Source organism: Lissotriton vulgaris, chromosome 1_1 (assembly GCF_964263255.1).
Source record: "Lissotriton vulgaris chromosome 1_1, aLisVul1.2, whole genome shotgun sequence".
Lineage (NCBI taxonomy): Eukaryota > Metazoa > Chordata > Amphibia > Caudata > Salamandridae > Lissotriton > Lissotriton vulgaris.
In genome coordinates this window covers 1,898,782,438-1,898,795,815 of record NC_141685.1, presented here as the reverse complement: position 1 = coordinate 1,898,795,815, position 13,378 = coordinate 1,898,782,438, and the positions used below count along the sequence as shown (strand labels likewise).

General features: G+C 44.0%; 1 pseudogene; it reads right to left on the bottom strand.

The window, feature by feature from the left end:
• Nucleotides 1-2,783: 2,783 nt before the first annotated feature.
• The window catches only part of LOC147751361 (OTU domain-containing protein 3-like), a 54,339-nt pseudogene continuing 43,744 nt past the window's right edge, over nt 2,784-13,378 (bottom strand).

Below are 13,378 nucleotides of genomic sequence, written 5' to 3'. Positions count from 1 at the left end.
TACCCTTGTATGTCGGCCGTGCCCCTTTCCTTAAACAAGCCGAGTCTAAGGGAAGGGGTGCGGCCGCCATTAAAGTAAAAGTGGGGCATGGGGCGCTTTTACAAAAAAAAGCCTTTGTTTGTCAACTTGTCAAACAAATACTTTTTTGGGTAAAAGCACCTGCGCTTTGACTTTAATGTCGGCCACACCCCTTTCTTAAGACACAGCTCATCTAAAGAAAGGGGAGCAGTAAACGTTAAAGTTAGAGCACCACACTGGAGTTTATGAAAACTAGCATTTGTAATGCAATAGGTGTCGCATTTGTAAAACTGTCATAAATGCGAGACCTATTGCATTGCTAATGCTTTTTTGTGCATGCTTTCAAATATGAATGAAACATAAAACTACACTCATGTGGCACTGGTGAGATCCATACAAATTCATTTTCAAAAGGTCCTATCCATCAGAGACTTATTTATTCCCACTGAGCACAGTTTGGTCAATATATCATAATCATTTTTGAAAGTTCATGAGATATTGGGCCCAAGATAAACTAACCTCTGTTCAGTGTTCTCTTCTGTTTGCATCATGCTATGGGATACAGCCATTGTTCATGTATGTAAATTGTACGCTTTCACAGGCAAACTTGTATGCATGTCCCAACTCCAAAAACAAGAACATGTGCAGCACACTCATCACAGTCTCACACAGAGTGCTGGCTCTCAGTGACGTCAGACAGTGGCTGAAGTGGGTGACCTATTTGTCCCATGGTGTATGCCGTAATGGACAGAAGAAAAGCACACAACGGGCCAATGAATGAAGAGCGCTTTCTCAAAGTTACTATGAGTAAACATATTATCAATACTTTTACTAAAAGCAGGTGGTCTTGGCGAGCACCAGACCAACTAAAGAGAACTTCGGGAAATATATGCCCACATAGCGATTTGGGTGGCTGCAACACGGGTTCTATATTGGGATAGTTGGTTATAGCAATTCCTATTTCGAAGCACACAGAGGTCTCCATCTACGATATTAGCCCCCACCGCAGTGGCATCAGCCCCCAGCTCTGCAGAATGCCAAAATGCCCGGTAGCCAGTCCGGCCCTGCTGCGGCCTCTGGATTTCCATAAACATTAATTACAAAATAAACAATCAAACATTGCAGATGTGTACAGTTAAGTGAAATCTCTTCCTGTGAAGCTGTCAAGGGTGGAAGGGCTGCCGGTTCGCAGTGTTGCCTGGTCTCATAAATAGTGGACGGAAGTAAGAGTTTATTAATTAGTTTTGTAATATATTTAATTCCCGCTGAAATGGTGAAAGTAGCTTCAAAGGCAGTACTACGGCAATACATGCAGTTAATAGAAATACCAATTAGATTTTACTGAAGGACAACAGTGTATGAATCGGAATATGAAAGAAAAGCGCATAAAAAGGAACTTAATGGTGGCTAACCACCTTGTGCATCATGTTGCACACATGTCCTTTCAGTGCGAGCATGAGCTCTCCGAGTGGCACGAAAGACAACCCATGGGCGTTCCAGTGAAGTGAGTTTAGCAGGGAGGCTGCTCGGATTTTGGAGGCAGCATAGGGTGATGCAGTTGTTGTCAGAGAGGTGTGATTGGGGGATATAAGGCTTCATGTTGAAGTGTAGCATGACAAGGACTTTGTTGTGTGTATGTAGGTAAGAGTATGAATGATGGTGAGAGAGGAAGAGAGAGAGAGATAGAGAGAAAACATGGAAAATTATTACCTGTAACACATACCTTGATTTACACATGGGTTTAGAAGGGGAGGACTTTTCTCATCAACAGATATGAGTTACATGCTTTACTTAATTTTACATGGGTGTAAAATATTAAATAGTGTAGGAGAGGCAGAACTCAGCATCCTCGGAGAGGCATGTGTCCATGTGGGGTTCTTGGAAATGCCAAGAGAGGCATAAAGGAGCTCACGAGAAGGGTGGTGCTTGGTCATATGGTAGCTTGTCCTAAGGGGCTTTTTCAGAATCATACATAACACTTTATAGATTATAAATGCAGTTTATGTAGATTAGCACTCCATTTTATTATGTTACCAAGTTCTCTTTTGGCATCTCCGCCAGCAGGCTGTGAACACAGTATTACGTTTCCTGGAAACAATGCATGAGACTGTTTTTTTTAATAAATGAAGTGTGGAATGCGATTTCGCTGCCACATCTGGAGTTTCCAGCACAGAACTGGCATCAACGTGGACCCACGTAGTCCGAGGTTTGTGATCGCAGTCGAGTAGTTTATGAACATGTACTACTAATCTCCAAGAACCACAGTTTTAGACACAGAACGCTGCTCTGCACCTATGACTCAAGAACGAGCAGCTATTCGTGGCAGTAGTTGAGCCAGAATTGCCAGGCCAAGCTAATGGTTGACAATGTGATAAAACCCATGGTGCCTGAAAAATGCTCAGACCTCTGCGAAGCACGTTTTTGCCATGGTAAACACTGTTCGCTTGTATAGGGGGATTTTTTCATGTGAACGGCCACATCAGTCAGCAGTGACTGTCTCCATAAAATTATGAAATACAGCATAATCACATTCCCATAGAGAAGAATGAAAATATAATTTAAACGAATGCAAACATAGAAAGTTAGAAGTGAAATCCCAGGTGGTCACAATGGCACCTGGCTGACCTGAGGCTGTGTCGTATCTTCTAAACAGATGTTGGGGTCTTGTCAGAGAGCCAGACACGTTGAATGGGTTATTAGGAGGCTCTCCATTTAATCTTTTGTAGTCTGTTAAAAAAAAGTAGGTTTCTCCAAGCCCAATGTGATCATGTGGGGAGTACTGAAAAGGTTTTAACCAGAGTCACCTGTCCTTGACTGAACATCTGGCCCAGTGCATTGTCCACAATATTACTGCGGTATTCCAATACCCTTTGCCAATGTCTCTCCACCGGCCGTCGCTTCTTCTCTTGGCGCTGCTGCTCTTTCCACCGTCTGTTGGTTAGCTTCTGAGGTCTGCTTCGGTGTGCTGCACCTTCTTCACTGTAGCTGGCCAGTGAAACTATTGGTCTAGATCTCCCATCCGAATGTTTGTTTCTAACTCTTTGTTCTGACCCTGCCACAGGTTTCTGACGTTTCCAATTGCTCTTACACCATCTTTGCAAAAAGCTGGGCGGTGAAAGACGTTTGACATGCTGCTTTACAGATTTAACCTCAGAGTTTAAAATGGGGAAGACAGCAGACTCAACATCATAGCTCTCAGCTTTAATGTCCTGAAGGATAAGGTTATCATCCGAGTAGCCTGTAGCATTGCATACTTTGCGGAGAAGTGTGGCTCAATGATTAGAGCGGCAGACCCTGATGCAGAGGTCCGGCCCAGGACCAGGGTTCAATTCCCCGCCTCGGTGGTTCTTGGGCTCAAAATTCCACGGACCTGATAATTCTCGCCTCGGTGCCTATTCCAATCATAGAGTCCCACTCTGCAACTCTGGGCAATAGCTTGCTTAATCTCCAAAACGCTAAGGATGCCTGGCCTCCACCTTGGGGGTGCCCAGGAGTGGACCCCTCACAGGGAAAGCCAGGATGGGTTCCACAGTGGTATTCGTACAAGCGCCTTGAGACCCTTGCGGGTGAGTAGTGCGCTATAAAAGTATCGATTTTCAATTTACTTTGTACACTGCCTCATCCAGCACTCAACCCAATCCTCTGTTGCCAAGGCTCTGCTAATGGTTTCTCTCATTCCATTTTAAAGCATCTGAGTCTGAAGGTAGGCAGGCGTCTCTGAGTTGTCAAGGAGATGCCTTACACAGTTGTAATGGTCCTGATAGTGACAATATGAAACTCCTGGGCACAAGGCTGGTGTATCACAAACTTCACCTGATGGTATCCTACAATTGCATCATTGCCAGCAAAGGTCTTTGTCTTCTTCATGTTGGCAACACGTCTATCAAAAGGCACATTACCTTCCACAGAAGGCTAAAAATCCTGTTGATGCTTCATTATGTAGTCCACGGTTGCCTGGTGGTGCCTGAAAGGATTGCGGGAGTGGCCCTCCAGCCGGTCACCAAGCGTCCTGAATAGGCAACTCCATCCTCCAGCACCTCTCAAATCTGCAGGCCTCGAGCCCTCAGCTGGCCTTTCAGGGCGCACTGCTCTCCAGTTTTTTTTGGTTCTTACCTTGAGCCTGTAAGACTACTAATTTCTCACTTTTTCAATCACTGGGCTAGCCTGAGCCCCCATAGTCTGCCCCTTCTTAGCACATTTAACAGAAAGAATGACTTAATCAGTGCTTGGGTTTTGTAGAAAACTGATGTGGAAAAAACACCTTGGGTTTTAGCCTCACACAGAACGAATATGGATGACTCATATTGGTAAGTAAATAGTTACAGATAACATGTCAAACTGTGAAGAGGAGTCACACATGATAGATCACAGTGTCTACTATCCCGCAGGGGTAGGAGGCACCCAAACACTCCCTTGCCATCTCGATGGTTGGAGGTAACACAATCTCTATGGTCCGCCCCCTTACCACTGACCTGGCGTACTGTTTAAATGTATCCCCACCAGAAAGCACGCTCTTCCTGATGTGGTATCTTGCCACCCAGCTCCCAAACTCTGTCCGCACTTTTGTCACAAGGTGACTCAGCCTTCCTGGTGTGAATCTGGCTTGCTGCTTTGTGCCACTCTGGGTGCTAGAGAATGAGAGAGGTGGGCTGGCCCATGTAGGGAAGGGTGCTTCTGTGTGGGGCAAGAGAAGCTAAATAGGAGCCTGAGCAGCTCTCTATAGGGCTGTAAGGACTTTGACCCTTTGACAGATAGCTCTCCAACACATTGAGGGTCAACATAGCCAGCCTAACAACCTGTATTCTACAGTAGTGGTGTGTTGGGAACCACATAGGAAGTCAACAGGACCTATGGTACATCCCAAGGTGAGACAGCCCAAGTGGGAGGACCTGGGGAGCAGTTTTAACCCTGAGACGACAAAGGGCCTTCGAGGCTCTACTGGGACATGGGAGAATTAGATCAGCTACATAGCAGAACATGGGGTAGACAAGAGGGTTGTCTTTTTGTGCTTGCTTTCTGGGCTGACTTCCATGTACCAGCAAATGCCAGTGGAGCAAACTGGCAATGTGGCTGATGGTCCCAGCTCCGGAAAGGCAGAGAGAGCTTCACAGTTTGTAGTTTTTGCGTCTGGGTTTTAGCCCTTGGCGCCTGCGAAGACCTTAGACCCTAGCAGGCAGGGAAGTATGGAGGATGCCATGGCACTGGAAGACTCTAATAGCAGTCTCACTAGGGCTGGAAAGGGTCAGAAGGAGTGAGGTGGAATCTCAGCCTAGTAAAAGTTAGTGATCAGAGGAGAAAGTAAAATAGAGCTGTGAAAGGGTGCTTGACCACAAAGTTCAGGAGGATAACCTTTCTCTAGAGTGTGTGAGAGACGGCATGCAATAAGTACCCCTGCTGTATGATGGAGATACAGGGAAGACACAATGGGCACTGGATAGGAGGGAAGGAGAAGGGGACCAGAAGGTAGATTGGCAGCAGCTGTGTATAACTGCAGATATAGGGGCAGGATATAAGGAAAGGGGTGTATCAGAGTCCAAAGGAGGTACGGGAGGACTGCAGGTAACTGGGGGAAGAAGGTACCAGGACCAGAGAGGAGAACTGCATTTACAGGAAGAAAGGAGAGTTCAGGGAACCATAGAGTATGTGGAGAATATGGTGTTGTATATTCTTACTGGGTTCAATATGGCTACTTGGTGTCTGTAGTCTTTTCTTAGTGTTTCTATCTTCTAACCTTAGAGTGTTCTATCTGGTGTGTGTGGATTCCAGCCTTGGCAGTTGGTCTGGTCAGCTGTGAGGTTTACTGCTCTGCTGTTTTCTGCCGTCTTAACTTGTCTAACTTAATAAATATATCTTAACTACCTGAAGACGTGTCTTGCTGCCTACCTAACCTATTTATAACAGAACTATACCTACATACGGTACGATAGGGTAGAACAGGGTACTAGAAATGGTATGGAGTAGGACTGCAGTTACATGAGGGGAGTAAAGAAGACTTAAATGTATGGGGAGAAAAAAGACTGCACTTTCAGGGGCCCGTAAGTACAGGAGGAAGGTACAGGGAAGATATAGCAGGTACAGGTGGTGAAGGGATTTTCTGTGGATCAGAGAGTAAAAGGAGTCTAGCAGGTACAGAGGATTCAATGCGATGTAATAATTTTCTAAATATCTTTTGCTAGAATCACTCTTCCAAAGCATCCAGTGCAATTCAAGTGTTTGTGTATGTTATATTATGTCAAAGGAGTCTTGTAAGACACACAATAACCTGAACAAATTCTCCTGGCACCAGAAACCCAGTGGTGGAGAAAGAATTATTGAGAGATCAGCGACGCCTTTAATGTTTTGTGAACAAAGTGTCCTAGGTTGGTTGTATCATGTAAGATATACTGTAAAAAACTGGTAAATTGTTGCAGCACGCTCTACGACTAAGGCATAAAGCTTTGAAGGAGTCCTGTTCCTGAATACAAAGCGAGTGGAGTGGGCGTAACATGCCAATCAAGTTATTTCTTGGTGAAGCCAATCTCACAAATTGGGTGAAAATTCTTATTTGACACTGTATTTCCTTTATATTTCAACCTTTAAAATGCCCAAGTCACAAAGCATAAAGAGGTTCAAACATGTGTCAGCTGCCTGTAGAAGAAATTGATGAGTTAGGCCTGCGTATACATCTCGTATGCCTTTTGGAGACTTACAGATATGTCTCCCCTGTTATATAATGTACTAACACGGCCCCCTTTTACTTCCTTTTATTGACGCTCAAGTTCTGTCACCCTCGGGACAGTGCGGGTTCGTAGAAGGACGGGGGCTTTGGAGGCAGTCATGGTACTGCGATTCTACGTCTAGTGCGCATGCGCTGGTGAATAGCGGCTCCCGCTACGCTCATGCGCAGCGACACACATCGGTCCCTGGACCCGGCGCAGCGTTGCTTTTCCGGTGTCCTCTACGAGACACGTCTTCCTTGGGGGATTATCTAATAGATTCTGCACAATTGCGTCCCGCCTCGCGGGTGTTTGGGCGCGAAACTAGTCTCCATGGAACTAATTAACCAGTCATTGTCCTCCTACATAAGGAGGGCGGGCGGAGTGAGAAACACCTCCACTTCGGCTCGGTTCACACAAGAGGTACCGACGGGCAGGTAAGAAGAAGCAGCACTCGTTTGTTGCACCAACTGTGTCATCATTTGGAAGTTATTGCAATTGGTACCGGCATATATTGCCTTCACACCCTTATATCCATGCTTCATATTAAGGGGCATTTGATGTATATTGCAAATAATGAGATAATCCAGACCAATAGGGCCTCTCCACCAATATTACCTATAACATGTCCAAAGAATATTGGTCTGTAACTAATATCACGACTACATCTGAAATCCTTGTGTTATATGTAGAGTACCTTTATTGTGCTTGATAGGTGACAATCTAGAGGCATCTAGTAGTGCCCGTATAGTGAACCTGCAATATCTCTTAACCTTTTGGCATTTGGAGCCTCTAATTGTTTCATTGCTAAACCTCTGTGTAGATAATTTTGTGGTCTGATATTTGGGTTTCTATCACACGATTGTTGGGTTTTTGTGTAGAAGCACTTTTGGCTGGGCATAGAAGATTATGCACTTATTATGCCCTTTTTTCTACACTACAGAGCGGGGCCTCATTCTCCCGAGCGGTTGCCGGGTGAGGTGAGGTCATCACCCACACAAAGCTGGGTGAGTATCACTATGAGGAAAAGCCTCTGTGTGATGAAGCTATTATGCTTTTTGTCTTTATAATGCGGAATATAAATTGTTCACGCAGGTGTGTTGTTTTGTGCTGTGTTCTGTATATTCATGTGGATACAAGCAGGTGACTTCATCCTGATTTGTTGTATTGTCTTTTATCCTTTGATAGGAAAAAGCCTTGTCCCCCTTCCTCCAGCGAACATTGGAGAGCAAAGTTCCTGGTAGATATGTGACTTCTCTTGAGCGCAATCTCCTTACTGTTCCTCACATTCCAGCAATGTTGGTTGTAGTAGCATCTTTGTATAAAAGGTCCTGAAGAAAGCCGGGGTAGTTCCCCTACAGGCTGAAACATGTCGACCGTCTCACTCAGCGCCATAGGGGTAGTATCCATTTGCAACTACTCGGCGTGTTTTTAAACTTTTGATACCTAGATCTACAATTGAAAACTTTATTCTGAGTCTAAGTAATCAATTTTAGTCACCACGATAATTTGAGCACTGCACTTTATTAACACTATTTAGTTGAGGAACGACTCACATAGACTTTCTATGTTATCCTGACACTAATATGGTCAGGAGAGGTTTTGAATAATCATCAACTCCCATATGATGATATTCCACCAACTGGGTGGTCTGATGGGATTTATTCGAACCTCTGTGACTTATCAGTTCTTTGTGCCATCTGCAACCACATCCTATTGCTTCACAGTCGCATGTCCATACACACACCACCTTCAGACTTGATCTACTCTCTTGTGTATTGTGTATTGAATATGGGGAGCGAGTAGACAGGTCGTTAAATTTTCCCCTTGACCCCCCCACTGTGTTTTTTTGAGTATTATGCGCAGCTTCTTGCTGCGGGTCATTTTGTTATGTATACGCACCTTGTATACATTTGCAGCTCACCCAACTCTATTGTGATAGTTACCCTATACTGACCTGTTTTAACCTTTCCTGGCCCTCTAATCCTCTTGTGAACCTAATCCTAACATACCGTTAATTATACGAGCCTCACCGAGTGCTTTGATAAACAGTAATTACGATACTTGCAGTTTTGGGAAAAGGCGTAGTCAAGCTGATTTTTTCTTTTCCACTAGTAGTGTGTTTGCCGCCTGATACAATTATATCATAGGGGCAGTGCTTCTGAGTTAGGCCTGCGTATACATCTCGTATGCCTTTTGGAGACTTACAGATATGTCTCCCCTGTTATATAATGTACTAACACGGCCCCCTTTTACTTCCTTTTATTGACGCTCAAGTTCTGTCACCCTCGGGACAGTGCGGGCTCGTAGAAGGACGGGGGCTTTGGAGGCAGTCATGGTACTGCGATTCTACGTCTAGTGCGCATGCGCTGGTGAATAGCGGCTCCCGCTACGCTCATGCGCAGCGACACACATCGGTCCCTGGACCCGGCGCAGCGGTGCTTTTCCGGTGTCCTCTATGAGACACGTCTTCCTTGGGGGATTATCTAATAGATTCTGCACAATTGCGTCCCGCCTCGCGGGTGTTTGGGCGCGAAACTAGTCTCCATGGAACTAATTAACCAGTCATTGTCCTCCTACATAAGGAGGGCGGGCGGAGTGTGAAACACCTCCACTTCCGCTCGGTTCACACAAGAGGTACCGACGGGCAGGTAAGAAGAAGCAGCACTCGTTTGTTGCACCAACTGTGTCCTCATTTGGAAGTTATTGCAATTGGTACCGGCATATATTGCCTTCACACCCTTATATCCATGCTTCATATTAAGGGGCATTTGACGTATATTGCAAATAATGAGATAATCCAGACCAATAGGGCCTCTCCACCAATATTACCTATAACATGTCCAAAGAATATTGGTCTGTAACTAATATCACAACTACATCTGAAATCCTTGTGTTATATGTAGAGTACCTTTATTGTGCTTGATAGGTGACAATCTAGAGGCATCTAGTAGTGCCCGTATAGTGAACCTGCAATATCTCTTAACCTTTTGGCATTTGGAGCCTCTAATTGTTTCATTGCTAAACCTCTGTGTAGATAATTTTGTGGTCTGATATTTGGGTTTCTATCACACGATTGTTGGGTTTTTGTGTAGAAGCACTTTTGGCTGGGCATAGAAGATTATGCACTTATTATGCCCTTTTTTCTACACTACAGAGCGGGGCCTCATTCTCCCGAGCGGTTGCCGGGTGAGGTGAGGTCATCACCCACACAAAGCTGGGTGAGTATCACTATGAGGAAAAGCCTCTGTGTGATGAAGCTATTATGCTTTTTGTCTTTATAATGCGGAATATAAATTGTTCACGCAGGTGTGTTGTTTTGTGCTGTGTTCTGTATATTCATGTGGATACAAGCAGGTGACTTCATCCTGATTTGTTGTATTGTCTTTTATCCTTTGATAGGAAGAAGCCTTGTCCCCCTTCCTCCAGCGAACATTGGAGAGCAAAGTTCCTGGTAGATATGTGACTTCTCTTGAGCGCAATCTCCTTACTGTTCCTCACATTCCAGCAATGTTGGTTGTAGTAGCATCTTTGTATAAAAGGTCCTGAAGAAAGCCGGGGTAGTTCCCCTACAGGCTGAAACATGTCGACCGTCTCACTCAGCGCCATAGGGGTAGTATCCATTTGCAACTACTCGGCGTGTTTTTAAACTTTTGATACCTAGATCTACAATTGAAAACTTTATTCTGAGTCTAAGTAATCAATTTTAGTCACAACGATAATTTGAGCACTGCACTTTATTAACACTATTTAGTTGAGGAACGACTCACATAGACTTTCTATGTTATCCTGACACTAATATGGTCAGGAGAGGTTTTGAGTAATCATCAACTCCCATATGATGATATTCCACCAACTGGGTGGTCTGATGGGATTTATTCAAACCTCTGTGACTTATCAGTTCTTTGTGCCATCTGCAACCACATCCTATTGCTTCACAGTCGCATGTCCATACACACACCACCTTCAGACTTGATCTACTCTCTTGTGTATTGAGTTTTGCAATGATACAGAAGGATATGTTATAAGTGACTGCAAAATGCTTAATAACAGGCAGGAATCTCAATGGAACATACTAGAAATGTTGTCAACAATAATTTCATTGTAAAAACACAGCAATCCTCATCTCTGCTCGACGACTCTCATTTGAATAATAGAAAATGAGTCATATCGTAATGTGTCTCATTTTCTATTATCTGCAACAAATGAAAGAATCAATGTGATGAAATAAATAATGGGTCTTGTCACAACAAATTAAGACAATAATCAGACCCTCGTCATTACAGGTACATACGGTTCTTAAATTATCTGTTTCTTTAATTATCCAGGGTAATGGTAATCTGGTGGGTCCCAGTAGCAAAAGAAAAATTGGCTTTTAGGAGGTGGATTTTAGATGTAACGCCATTCTAATATGCAAACTCTGGTGCACCCAAGGGTATCTTGGCACTGACGAAGCAAGTTATAGATAGCTCCCAAAAGTAAGCGCAATCTTAGGTGAAAAGATGAGCCTTAAATCTTTATGATACATGCTGTAATTTGAATGAATCTCAGATTAACCCCTTCCATGCTCATGACAAGGTCAGCTCCTCATGGGTGTTACCTGCGCTGTGCTTATGACGAGCTGACCTTGTCATGAACAATGGGGATCATGCATATCCAGCGCAGGAGGGGAAAACCCCTAGCAGCCAAGGTGTTAAGCAGTTGATACTATGATTTTGGCGCCAAGACTGATATAGATCTGCCATCAAAATGAGAAAGCCCGAAGCATGAAACCAAAGCTATAGCAACAGAGGTTAAGTGGAGGGATCAGGCAGAAAATGTGCTGAGATTTGGGCCTGAATTGCAGGATCACCAGTGCTGTGGAGGGCCTGGTGAACCACACACATGCATTTAAACAAGATTCTCTGTTCATCAAGGCTCCTTCTCAGATCTTCAAAGCTCCTTCTCAGATCTTCTAGTACTGTCTCCACACCAATGCCTCAGCGGAAACTAGTCTGAACTGCATCCAGTAAATTATGACCCTTTTAAGAAGTTAGAAAGACAATTAGCCAAGTATTTTTCCACCAAACTCAGAATCATTGGAGAGCAAACAATTTGGTCTATTTTTACACACCAGCATGAGGTCCAAGCTAGGTGTATTGACTAAAGGCTTCAACACACTTTAAAGTTGCAAGGAGATGATCCTGAGGTAAAAGAATTGTTTAAGGTGACATTGAGGGCTCGAATGACCAGTGCGTCAATTCATGCAGAATCCTTGCAGGGTCAATGTCATTTCTAGAACCCAATTTAAGTGAAATTAGCATCAGTTATGTTTTGGAGTCCTGAATGGGGGAATTGTCTCCAGTATGTGCACATTCTGCAGAATGATGTATATTTACACTGAATGTTTCTTTGATGAATGTCACTTCTAATATTGTCATACAGCAGTGTCTAATTTAAGCCAGTAGTTGCAGGTGGAGCCCACTCACACTTCTTTTTGGGAACTGGCAGATATTTTTTCTCAACAGACTTTGATCCAGAGCAAGACAGAGAAAAACACAAAGTGGGGAAAGAGGGAAGAAGAGAAAGACTGAAAATAGTGACAAAAGAGAAGGCAGGGATAAAAAAGAACCCGCAAGAATAAGATAAGAGGGGCAGGGAGTGGATGAAAGAGGCATGAAGGGGAATAAAGACTACTCAAGCTGTGTATTCGGCACCTCTGACTTTCCATAGGGCTGACCACAGGCTTTTAAACAAAACTTTGGACACATTTATTTATTATATTAAAAATCAACTTACAAATTAAATTCTGCATATGGGAGACAGACCTTGTTCGTAAAGAAAGGAGTGAGATGTTGTGAGGGAAGAGCAGCGTTTGCTAGCCAGGAGGGATATGCCACTTTTCTGACCATCATAGTTGGAGCCAAGATGGTCACAAAACAATGTCCTATAATGAAAAGCTTTAGCCTGATGGTTTTGTAGTGTCTACATTTTGACCTATAAATCTGCTGTGCTTCAGGACAGTAGTTCAAACACCACCTCCTCTACATTTCAGACCAGTACCCTCTCTGATGTATACAAAGGATTAGCTGGGCCACTGGGCCAGGTATCCTTTTGAACAGGTGGAATCTAATTTTTTTAACACAGCGCTTCACAGGATTTTCTCGCTGAGATAACGTGCTATTAGCAACGTTTATCTCAAAAGCGATAAAATTCCCGGCTATAGCGGCAAAATCCATGAATATCGCTGAGAATACAGCGATATTCACGCATTATCGGTAACAGGGTCTTAGCCATTATATCCACCTCCCATTGGATATAATTGGCTAAGAACTGGTCTGAGCAGATGTTAGTTTTTGAAAATATTTGCGCTTAACGCAAATATTTCCATTGCTACGCCTGTGTTGCTAGTAGGCGATAGCGATGTTAGCGACTGCTTTCAGTCGCTAACAGGTTGGGTACGCCCACTTTGCATGTCATTAGCGATAAATATCGCTGACATGCAAAGCGGGCCCCAAACCGCTCGCTATCGCCTACAAACTGTTGCTAACTGCTGTTAGCGACAGCTTGCTAATAGGGGGATAGTATTATCGCCGGTTCGCGGCCAAAAACGGCCGCTAAAGCGGCGAAAATTGCCTATCGCCCCCTTGTTAATATCCTCCTTTGTTTTTAGAACTCTCACCATC